This window comes from Porites lutea, chromosome 6, assembly GCF_958299795.1.
Source record: "Porites lutea chromosome 6, jaPorLute2.1, whole genome shotgun sequence".
In the NCBI taxonomy this organism is placed as follows: domain Eukaryota; kingdom Metazoa; phylum Cnidaria; class Anthozoa; order Scleractinia; family Poritidae; genus Porites; species Porites lutea.
Window position 1 is genome coordinate 7,980,390 of NC_133206.1, and position 12,558 is coordinate 7,992,947.

Below are 12,558 nucleotides of genomic sequence, written 5' to 3' on the forward strand. Positions count from 1 at the left end.
AACTGTTAAAAATCTTTTGACACTTCATGAATAAAGTAGATGTAGTATATGTATGTAGGTTTCAACTATCAATTTCGATTCTGCAGTGTCCACATTGATTTATTCGGGGTCTTGTAAGTGGTTAGTAGGGCAATCCAATTTAGCTTATTCTGAGGTACAAATTATCGTCTGTTCAAGTAAGGTGATCAAATGCAGAGTGAGATGGTTAGCTTGCTATAATAACAAAAAAGATGGCACGATCATGATCTGGTGCATGAATACTTCCGGGAAATAAGCTGTAAGGATATTTTGCAGGTCCTTCAAACTGAAATAAAATAAATAGACAGGTTAAAATGATTTCACAACAAGTGTTACAAAATGTATATTGCAAGGGCCACATATTTGTATACTGTCATTCAATTATTATGAGACTTTCCTGCAGTTAATCATTCTTTTGAAATGCTTAAAAGAGGGCATATTACCTTCATCGGCTAGTCAGTTCAAATCACAACAATAGACTTAAGTAACCGTTGGAGTTTTTGCAATATTTCAGCATACTGTATTTCGGGAGGTCAAAGTCTGAATTTCGTTGGATGACAGTAGTGCCTTAGGTAATAATTTCTCTGGAAGGTGTTCACAAGATAGCCTGGTACAATTTGGCAGTTTACTTCATATATTAAGATGTGTATGTTAAAGAAATACTGCCAGATCATAACTTTTTATCTGACAAAAAGTTTCTTATCCACTGGCAATGTAAATAGGCAAGTTGGGAACATTGAACAGAAAGAAGTGTTGAAATTATCTGCAATATCAGTAGACAGTGAATTAGATTTTTGCAATCGTTTTAATTGTGTAAATGAGGAAGATGATTAACGAGTGATGTACTATCCCCCTTAAATAATCTTGTACCTGTTCCAACTAAGCTCATAATGTTTTAAGGGGCTTTGTGAAGAGGATATTGAAGTTTGAGGTCAATTCTGTGCTGAAGTCACTACTTAGTTCACTTTCCTCGCAAAACGTCCCTGAAGAGATATCAAGAAGATATCAAACAAATTTAAGCAAAGAGCACTCACCATATTTTCTTTTGGTTAATTTTGCAGGCATGTAGTATTACAATTAGAGTCAGAGTTGGCCAAACTTTTTTCAGTTTCAACCTATGTCCATCATTGCCATCCGTAGCAACAGACGCGACAAGAAAAAAGTTCCGATGCTTAAATAGTCTTAAGTATTAAAACTGGATCATTTTCTTGGTATTCAGTTGATGCAAAGACATGTTTCAACAGTATTTTAAAACATAGCAAGTGGCGTGACATACGGGTCTACAGGGTTCACTTCAGTAAAACTCGCTTTACAAGTTTGATTCACTGGCTATTCTTTTCAGACCCAAAAATAATAGCCACACTTTTAAATTCCACTTGCTAATTTATTTACCAACTGACCCTTGAGCCCAGTTTTTCGAAGGCCTATTAGTGCTTAACCTGGGGTTAAAATTAAGCCTGATTTCTTTTTCTTATTTCAAAAGCATTTTCTCGAATAATTTTCTCTGTTGTTTTTAGAACTTCCAGTCATCAACTTGTAGACAAAAAGAATTAAAACAGAAATACTTTTTAAGCTTTCAAATCTGAATTCAAATCTCGCACTAACCCCCAGCTAGGCCTTTCTCGATTATGCTGGTAAATGCTACTTGAAATTCTCGCATAAAGCCAAAAAAATACTAAAATAATGCCTGATTTCTTTAAAAAATGCCACTTGAATTCCAAAAAATGCTTTGTTTTATTTCAAACAAAACGTACAAACTCTTACATTATATGCTCATATCAACAACAGGTGATACTTAATAATTGTTTTTCATAAAACTTGGGGTCAGAATTAAAACTTTTCCAGCCAACAGCCACTAAACAGTCATATTTGAAGCACTACCATGCGCTGGGTACACACAACCTAGACGAGCAGAATTCTGTTCAACTTCTAACTCATATAAAACGTTTACGTTTCAGTATACTGTAAGCAGTTGCAAACGCTTATCGCTTGTTGTATTGTGCCATCACACTGGCTTGAATGTAATCGACGAGAGCGCAATCTTGCTGCTCATTGAATGAGGCTTTCAGGATTGAAAACACCCTTCTGAGTGCTGAAATCTGGATCACAGTCATGAAAAATGACAGAAAATGCTAGCAATTCTTTTTCAAGAAAAAACGAAAACAAAATGCTCGTTTTCCTAAAAAATGCCGAAAAATATGCTAGTATAATCGAGAAAGGCCGACGCCCAGCTTCGAACAACTCGGCCCTGGTAGTGCTATGCCAGTCCATGCCAAATGCCAGTGTGGCCTGCAAGCCACGTGGTGATCTTCCCATCGATCTATGCGGGTGTAACCGTGCCCTAGTCCACCGCTTTATCATGGCGGATGATGTAAACAATGTTGAAAAATTCAGTGAAAAATTCACTGGTTTGTTGTTCATTTTAAACGCCTGCTTGGCATAATTCGTTGTAGGCTTATTGGTTTCTTTATGTTCTTATAAGCTGGGAACATAATGACTTTTTTGTCGTAGAGGACTTGATCTCTGGTAAGGTACTGTGTAACTTATTTAACCACCAAACTTGCAAACCTTAGTTGTACATGTTTGCTTTAAGCTTAGATCAGTTGAAATTGATATGACTTATATTTAGATATGCTTTGTATCCATGGTCGTTTTGTTGCAGGAGTGGCTGTATCTGAGCACTAATTTATGTTCTTCTGAAGATGATCTGACTGAAATTTCCCTGAAAGTGTCTAGTTTTTCTAGACACGCGTTCAGAGATCGCTCGAAAGAAACTTGAATAGGGCAAGCAGCTCTTGACTAACATTTTGCTTACCCGACCAGGGCCACTTCTTGCTCGTCTTAGTTGATGACTTTGTTAGAGGATGACTTTCCTGGACCCTCTCCCATTGGGTAAGAAGGCTATGAAAGTTACTTGCTCGGCACGAAAATCTAGCTATGAATTTGTCCCGGACTATCAGACGGGACTTTTTTTGGGCACAGCGTTACACTCGGACCTCGCACTGGAATGAACGTGTTTAATGTCCTGATCCAGTGAGTCCCTCATGCTTCACACTAGTTTTTCACCATTGTACGGATTTTTGTCCACACCGGTGAAATGCTGGGAGATGGAGTAGAAATACTATCGAAACAGGTAGACTGTTTTTTTGCAGACACGCAAAACAGTTGCCTCTGCAGAGAAACATATTTGAATTAAGCCCACATGATCTATCCCTGATGCCTCAAATGCAAGCATACGTGATCGCATTCCTTCATATTCCTGAGAATTAAACAATGGCAGGCTTCTTCATAAACAAATTTCACAATTCTTCATCAGGAATAAATTATAAACACTCTAATTTATTCCTTACGATTCGCATGAGATCATCGAAGGTAGACACCTCATTTTCGTCCGCTGTAATTAGTTCACATCAATCTTCCAGAAAAGAAATATCATAGAACACTTTTAGCTGGATCATGTTGTATTACTAAACGAAAGCAGCTAAGCGACGATAGACAGCACAAGCAAAGAATTGAGAACGAATGTTTTCATGTGCGTTTGCCCTTGGAGATAACATCTCTTTAGACAAGTGACCAAAAACGATCACCTTTGTTGCTAACGGCAACTGTTATGTATGTCTGCGAAAAAAAAGTCTACCTGTTTCGGTAGTTGGCAGTCATTTTTTCTCCACAACTACAATAAGATGTAGTCGCTATTTGGCACTGTTTCCACCAATCCCCACTTTAGTCTGACAGTGAGGGCACTTTTTCATTTTCAGTCACATGGCAAACTTTTGCCTCTTCATTCCCACAAGCTTTTGAGATGTTGTGACAGCAACAACACGATAGAAATAGAAACCAATCTTTTCGATACAAAGTTGTTTCAATACAAATTCGATACGAACTCAACCAGTGAAACTGTACAACAATTGCCATTACTTCAAGTATAGTTTGTGTCAAATGAAGAATGATCCTTGCAGTTGTGAATGCAATTTATGCAACTGCATGTGAAGCCTGAAAAAACTCAGGACTTCACCTGGATTTAAACCCGTGACCTAGCTTATAATACCGCTGCAACGCTCTAACCAACTAAGCTATGAAGCCACTGATGTTGGGAGCAAGTCAATTATGTGTTCATATGTTCCTGTGAAAGAGATGAATGTGACAAATGCATGTTAATTGAATCATGTATGAGGTGTGTTAAACTATTTACACCCTGACTGAATCAACTTGTATCAAAACTACTTGTAGCAAAATGACTTTGTATCAAAAAGACCAATAACGATAGACAAAGTGCATGCAACAAGGGATTCACACTCTGCAGTGCTGCTGATGATGTTTGCATAACCACTGTGAGCTTGTCTTGATTGTGTCTTTTAGTTGTGACCAGCTTTCAGCTTTTTGCATTCTATGCAGTTTCTACTCCTGGAGTTCAAATTACTAACTATGTCCCATACAAGGGTTTTTAAACTCCATTCAATAGTTCACTTGGAATTTGAATGTATATTCCAGGCAGCCTGTACTCTAATTTTTACTTTTAATATTTTCATTGTCGTAACTTATTTTTGAGCATGAGCGAGTACAAATAAAGATTGTTGTTGTTGTAGCCTACACTAATGATGTCTTTTTGTCAGTTATGGCAGTTTTTGTCAGTTATGTCGTGTCTAAATAAGACCCCTCTGCTAAATATGAAGCACAGTATGCATAGAAGTAGGAGCTTACTGCAGCATCATATGTTAATTAACTCAATCCTCTAAATAAAGCAAAGAGTTCAAGCACTATGAAATTACAACTAATGTGTTCACATAAATTTTGGGAAGGCTGTGGTTATGTAACAACCACTGTATTATTTATCTTTTATTAACTAATTTATTTATTTATTTACCAATACTGCAACCCCTCGAAAAGAGGATCATTAGCCGGTGTGGTCAAACAACAAACAAAAACAAAACACAAACACATAAGTAACAAGTAACTAGTTGATTAGTAATTAGTAGCTCAATTCCGAAACAATGTGTCCAGAATCACTTCAACTGCTGATCGATGGGTGATTCTAGACACACTGGCCCAGAACTGAGCAGGATTAGCAGAAAGAGTAGACACAAGGTCAAAGTAGGGAGTTCCACTGAACTATAGTTCTAGGATAGAGAGACTGTAAATAAATCTAAAATTTTTAGCACTTAATTACCTTCATCATCGTTTCCTTCACAGGGCAATTGCATCTTATAAAATAATAAATATGTAAATAATATAAATATATAAATAATTATTATTTAGATATACACCACGATATGTGATGTGCTCCATATGTATAACATCTTGAGTCTTAATTCATTCAAGATATCCGTTTTGATGAATCTGGGTTTTCAGTGTCTGAATTCTTGAGGTCGTGAGTTTAGAAGATACCCAATAATGTTTCCCCAGGAACAGGGACACTTCCCAATGGCCCAAATGGGGGAGTGCCACTAAACAGGGTATGGTTTTGTTAGGATCTGGAATCTTAAACAGGGTATGCAATTTCACTATTTACATGTAGTGTCTGTCTAGAACAGGGATTCTTTCTGGATCGGAAGCCAAAGGGGGTGCGGTGAACATTGGCAGTAGCACGTGGTCCACATGTGTTGTAAACTTTCCATTAGTGCCATACCTCCCCCCTCCCCCCTACAGGTAGTGCTAAATATTGAGGTTTGCATTATTTTTTATCACCCAGCCTTTTTTATTAAAATCATATAATGTAATGCACTCTCTTTCAGATTAAGTTGCTTAAACCAGCACTTGCAGATGTTTCAAGCCTTTGTCAAGGCATCTTGGTTAATGTATGACAAATTTCAAAAGCATTACTGAAATTTGTTGTAATCATGACACAGCAGGTATTTTATCATCATTTTTTCTGCTCAAAATCTAACTACAGCCAGAGGGTGCTTCCTTCAAAGTTTAACTAAATCACATGTTTTTGAAAGATAAGGATTGTCAGAATTGAATTATAACAGAAAAGAAGTGTTGATGTATTAATATAAATGTAGTGAAAATAAAAATAAGAAAAGGAGCATTTCTTTGTTGTATTCTTTGTGATAAGGAAAATTTCAGTGGGTAAAGGAGGAGCTTTGTCAAATGGAGCCCTATTCACTAGTCTGACCAAGGGGGTAGGTGCTCTATCGGCCTGGGGAGCAAGGGTGGTGCAGTGCTGAGAGCACTCAATTTTCACCTCCGTGGCCCAGGCTCGAATCCATTGGCTATTTTATTAGTATGCACAGTCCGAAACATCTGTGTACCAAATCCAACTAAAAATAATAATAACTAAACTCCAACTAAATAATATCGGTGAACTGTGACCAACTTTTGCTTTTTCTAAAAAAAATGTAATAATAATTAATGATATATTAATAATAATGATAAGTAAATATCACTCTATGCATAAGACAAAGTTAAAGCAAGGGGCACACATAAACCAACCTACGGCATGGGTTGGTGTATGTGTGCCGAAGTTTGTCTTATGCATAGATTGATATGTTGGCCTGGCCAGTACCTCACGCATGCGCACAGCCGTATCACCCGGGCAGTCGCAGCCATTGGACAGTTGTTTCGCCCTTATTGGGGCTCATCAGCATGGCATAGCCGTTGGGTCAATGAACAGGGAAAATCCCCGTGTATCAAAGACCCTGGGGCCCGTTTCTCGAAAGTCCCGATAATTAACGGGCCCGGTAAGCTGTCTCCGTTTACATTAAAGATCGAGGTTTCAATAGTTTTGCATCTAGCATGATAAAACTATCAGTTAGTCAAACAAAATGGAGTAGTTTGTTAGCCAGTACCCGCGCTCTTATTCTTTATATTTCGATGTGAATATTTGATTTCGGGCCCGAAAAGTTACCGGGACTTTCGAGAAACGGGCCCCTGGCCAGGGCGCGGGTTGGTGTATGTGTGCCCCTTTTGCTTTATATTCCCCGAACCAAAATAAAGCCGTTTAAGATCGCATGTTCGGCTTTCCCAACGCTGACAACAAAACAGACCTTGTCACGGTTTTCGACGCCGTCTTGACGAGTAGGCAAATGTGTGAGAAATTGCACTGTTTGTATGAGAATCTAATGTCGAATAATTTCCGTAAAACGGCTGTTCTGAAAAAGATATCAATGGTAAACTGAAGCTACAAAGCGAAGGATTGTCCTAAAAAATTTGGGGGCGTACCTGTGCTTAAATTTCCCAGAGGCTTGCTTTAGAGTTTCCATGATTTGTCTGTAATTTTCCCGGGACTTTCTTCCAGACAAATGTACAGAAAATTTTAAAAAGTGGTTCTAGGTGTTCTAGCGCATGTAGCGCCCTCAATTTTTTTCAGGAGAATCCTTAGGAGTGAAGCTTTAGTTTACAAATCATATTTTTTCAGAACAGCCGTTCTACGGAAATTATTCGACATTAGATTCTCATACAATGACTGTAATTTCTCACGCGTTTGCCTACTCGTCACGCAAGATGGCGTCGAAAACCGTGATAAGGTGTATTAAATAGCTTCAAGTTGCTATCACATTAGTCCCCTATAATCTCTATCCCACGCTAAACTCCCTTACCACGAAGAAAAAAAAGAAATAGAGAGTTTTAAACCCATCAAAGTAATAACTTTTTTCACCCTCCGATCGCTGTGAATCCAGACTACCCTTGATGCTGGGAGGGCATGCTCACCGCCATTGTTCTCTTTTCTCGCCCCAGACTTGCCGTCTTACCTCTCAAGCTCAACTCGCCGCTCTGTGAAATATTGAAAATTGTCCGAAATATAGTCATTTGTTCGTTGAAAGAGCGGCATAGCGAAGAAAATGTAACCAAATACAAGCTATTCTCCGGTCGTAAGCATTGTCAAACCCCTTGTAATGTTTATATACTTAAAATTTACCTCATACAGACGTGGGTGGCCTGTTGGTCTAGTGGCATGATTCTCGCTTAGGGTGCGAGAGGTCCCGGGTTCGACTCCCGGACAGGCCCCTTTTTTTCGGCTATATTTTTCTTTGTTTTTTTTTATTTTGTTTGTTTGTTTATTTGTTTTGCTTTTTGTTTTCGCTTAGCGTCGAATGCGTTTCCTGATATTGGGTCGGTCGGTCGGATAGAAAAAAAATAGTACTTTATAGTACTTTTTACGAGCTAAAAAGGGAAGCGGTGCGCGGGCGCTGGAACAAAGAGGACTGGGTAAAAATTAGTTTTGGTCGCGATGGCAAGCATTCATGCATGGTTCAATTTGACCTGTTACCAACCCCCCCCCCCCCCCCCGGGGAACCCCCGGGACAAGTCCAGCCGGGGGTGGGGAATTGTTTGAAGCGGTCCTGTCTTCTCTTGCTAGACTGTGAACAGCCCAGGGGCCCCACTCACATATTTTACTGACGGGGGGGTCCGACAGAGGTTCATATTTTATACCCCAAAAAATCCCAACTTCAGGATTTGTCTACCCAAAAAAATCCCTACTCTTTTTAGCATACCCGAAAAAAATCCCTCAGTGTTTTTGCATCAGCAAATTTTATTATTTATCTTCTGGAAAGCTAAAACATGCCAACTTCAACTTTGGTTTTGGTCAAAAACCAAAACTATAAGTTGCGCCTATGTTATTTTTGATTTGAGCTGATGAAAAATACAATACCCAAAAAAATCCCTCTGTTGTTTTCGTGACCAAAAAAATCCCGGCGTCTTTCTTAGACCCCAAAAAATCCCTTTTGGCCAAAATGTCAGACCCAAAAAAATCCTTCGGACCCCCCCGTCATTAAAATATGTGAGTGGGGCCCCTGGGGTGAACAGGCCCTCTGTTTGGGGAACTGTTCGCAGGCTACATGGCTGCGGACCTCAAGAGTACGTATTTTTTTAAAAAAACGCAGGAATTTGTCGGAGAGTGGCCGGTTGGTGAGGAATAACTAATCAAAATTAAACTCTATATTTGAAGGTTTTAAAAGAAACGGATATGAGGTCGATCAGGAGCTCGGGGGTAGGGAATTGTTAATTTCTGCGTGCCCGGGGTGGGGAATAGAACTCAAAGAAAGAAAAAAAATACAAATCCCCGGGGGTATGCCCGGGGGGGCATGGTTACAAGTCAAATTAAACCATTGATGACACTACTAACTATGCACTCGATAAGCTCTCTCCTCCGCAGAAGCTCCCGTTAGGTATCCCTATAAAAACAGCAATAATCGAAAAAATAGAAAGCGCGCGGGGAACGATGGGAAGAGGGAAAAGGGGGGAGCCTCTGTAAGATGTCAGATCTCTGACAAAGATATCATGTGAGATCACTTTAAAAAACACACGAATGCGAACCATTTTCAAGCACGGGGCTCCTCCGCCGTACTTGGAAACTTTCTTCACGCATTTTCTTCCGACCCGACTGACTGTCCCTGCAGGGTCTCGATTCGCCCGCGAGGATGGGCGGCTTACTACTATAACAAAATCCCTTTTGTCTAAATTGAATCCAGTTCGAAAATCTCAGCTGAATTCATAATAAACGTTTGAGTGACCTGGGGTAACTTATTTTGACAAAATACAAAAGAAAAGAAACGAAAGAAAAGTAGGAGTCCATGGGAGGATTCGTTGTGGCTTGACCCCAGTTTTCCTCATGGATAGTAGAGCGAGCGAAACGGGAGCCCGCGTGAAAATCACCCCACGCGAGCAACGCGCTCGCGTCTCGCTCGCTTTACTTTCCCTGAGGAAAAAAGGGGAGTACTCAGGAGGGAGTCATAAACTCGTGAGCGCGGCTGTCCGATGTGCCTGGCCATCGTGACGTCACAGCAAAGTGAAGCGTGCGACGAGCAGAATTTTCGAAAATGGCGGTGTTATTGTTTTTCATGTGAACACTTTGAGCTTATTTTTTCCCGTGTCATGAAGCAGCAATGTGGTTTCTCTTTTGATCGAGGATACCATTACCTTATATTCCAACGGAAGAGGTAAGTGCATTTTGATTACTACGTGAAAATTCTGCAAAAAAGGTTTCTGAAGGGTTTAGGTGAGTCTCCAAGTTAGGAAAATTATGTGAGTGCGGTGCGACCTTTCGCTCGACAAAAACCCGTTTTTCCCTGGATAAAAAGCATGAGAAAACTTGTAGCTTCGCTCCAAAGTAGTTTATATCTCACAGAATCCATATAGCATATAATAAATGTCAGGGAATGAACCACAAAAATGATCAGTGTATTTATTCGAATCAGTTTCCTCCGTTATAATTTTGCAATCTTGTTGAAGTGAGGTTGGTTACGAAAATTTGTTATAAATGAGCTGTTTTGTAGTTATTTCGGTTCTTCAGTAAGACGTATAGAAGTATACTGAGTTGTTAAGCTTATTATGACCTCGTAAAAGCGCGATCGTGAAGAAGTTCACTCTTTTTGAGGCACTACGTACCATATTTAATCTAAATATTTGTTTAGCCCTTGTAAATTTTGAAAGTTAAATTATATATTAGGAAAGCCCCGGCGGTGGGGGGTAACACTCTTGAAACAAGAGACCAACAGGATAATTTTAAACCGCACTATCAAGCCTGCATGTGTACACGTATGTACACTGTATTTCACTTTCAATACCCTCTCAACATCTGGTAGTATAATGCATCAGTCAATTGAAACCCCGGCCTCCTGATCCTTGAGACTTAGCGGGGAATTTAACATTAACACCACTAATTTTTTTCCTTTCCCGGGCCAAGTAGTTTGTTAAAAGCACCTTATGGCAGGGAATTAGTAGTTGTAGTTCTAGGTTTGATTTAAACCGCTCTCTTCCGTCTAGTACTCTGTATTTATTAATTTTATTTTCAAACCAATGGACCTGTTAAAAGAAACTCTTAACGGCATTCCATCAAATTCATGAGAAATGTCATCCACTAGCTGAACTTTGTAATTGCTAACAGTGCTTCCAACTGTCGGTTAGCCTGAGATCATGCCCTCTCCCTATTATCCCTTTATGTCTCTCACGGGAAGATGGCATGATACATTTCTTTGTCGGATCACATGTAAAAAAGCCAGAATCTGGACTTTTTTCTGATTGGATAGGAAACAATGCGGATGATTTGCACTGCTCCAATTGGCCAAAATGCCGCCATCCGTTAGTTGTGGTTGATTTCAGTCTGCATTTTTGCTTGCGTAATGAGCAGTGAATTCACACGCGAGTTTGTTATAAAATTTCTGCCAGCTCAGTTTTCTTGAATTTGAAGAATGCGTAAATAGAAATTTCATATTTTCCATCTCATCGTATACTAAAAAGTTGCCGTCAAAAATTCACTGATGATTTGAATGCAATTTGATACCGGCTACAAGTTACAGAAACGACAAATGGGTTCACTTTTCAAATAATCAATTCATGAATGGAATCTTGACCTTGATTGACTGTAATTCCTCCTTCAGAAACCTGCGAATTATTCTGAGTGATCTTCGCTTTCACAACACCTTTCAGTTCGTAAAATATGGTGCGTCAGCCTAATTTTTTTTTCACTGCTTTTGAAGTCAACGAGCTTTAACCTGTAAATTCTTTATTATTTGTAGCTGTTAAATAAAGGTACGGTAGCTCCAGCTAGCAGTATTTCATCACAAAAACAACACATTTAAAAATTTTTTTTAGGAAGCACCATCTGAACATGGACGTACTTAAAAATGTTCTTTTCCCTAAAATTTATTTCAAAAGAGACATTAAAATATGATTCCCGTATGGTAAACGCTTATTGGCTAATAACATGACAGGTCAAGAAGACGTTACATTATGTAAATTAGGGGGCGGTTAACAGCTTGTTAAATGAATGCATCAGGTGTTATTTTTTTTCCCTCTCGAGCCAAAGAAACAAAGAAGCAAAAAAAAAATAACGCCTGATCTCAGGTTATCTGCCAGTTTACTTTCGTTTTGCAGTGTGCTTTTACATTTTAGCAGTGGGCAATTGGTTTCTCTGCTAGTCCTGACGATTAACTTCATTCTGGGTTTTCTTTTGTAGAGTAACGGCAACTCCTTGCTTTTGATTCTAATTTTGAGTGACAATTCCTGATTGCCTAGTCTAGACTAAAATCTTCAACCAATTGATCAGTTTCCTGGAATACAAACTCTCCTTATACCCTATCCTAGAGTAAAGTGCTTGAAAACCATACCCTTCAGAGTGGAACATACCTATATAGCCCATATATGGCACAACCCCCTCTCCCCTGGAGGAAACAAGGGCTTCTAAGTCACTCATATTAAATCCCCCTCTCTCTGTCCCTGCTTCCAAAAATGCATAAATTATGCACTGTTAAATCCCTGCCCATGAGCTGGCTCAAGCAGGAATTTTGTTAATTCCACTGCACACAGGGCCAGTACGTTGTTAAATATGTGTTAAATCCTGACATTGGCTGCATTAAATCCCCGCTATGTGCCAGAGGTTTGGGGGGAGGGGGAGAAGGGTTTCAATTGACTGATGCATTTAAACACTGCAACCTTTACTCGCTTACTTTGTCACTAAGAGTAATTAATCAGTCTATCTAACTATACAAAACAGTATATAAATCTTAAACAGGTTTTCAGTAGTATCTATGGTGGTATGGACTAGAAAGGTGTATTGGTAATGCTAATCATTTTCTGTTTTTTCTACAGGATTAACAC

At 39.2% G+C, this 12,558-nt stretch overlaps 1 non-coding gene across 1 annotated transcript; it reads left to right on the forward strand.

Moving 5' to 3' along the window:
- The first annotated feature begins 7,893 nt into the window (after window positions 1-7,893).
- Trnap-agg (transfer RNA proline (anticodon AGG)) lies at window positions 7,894-7,965 on the forward strand. The gene has a single exon. It is a non-coding gene; the product is annotated as a tRNA-Pro (tRNA).
- Window positions 7,966-12,558: the final 4,593 nt, after the last annotated feature.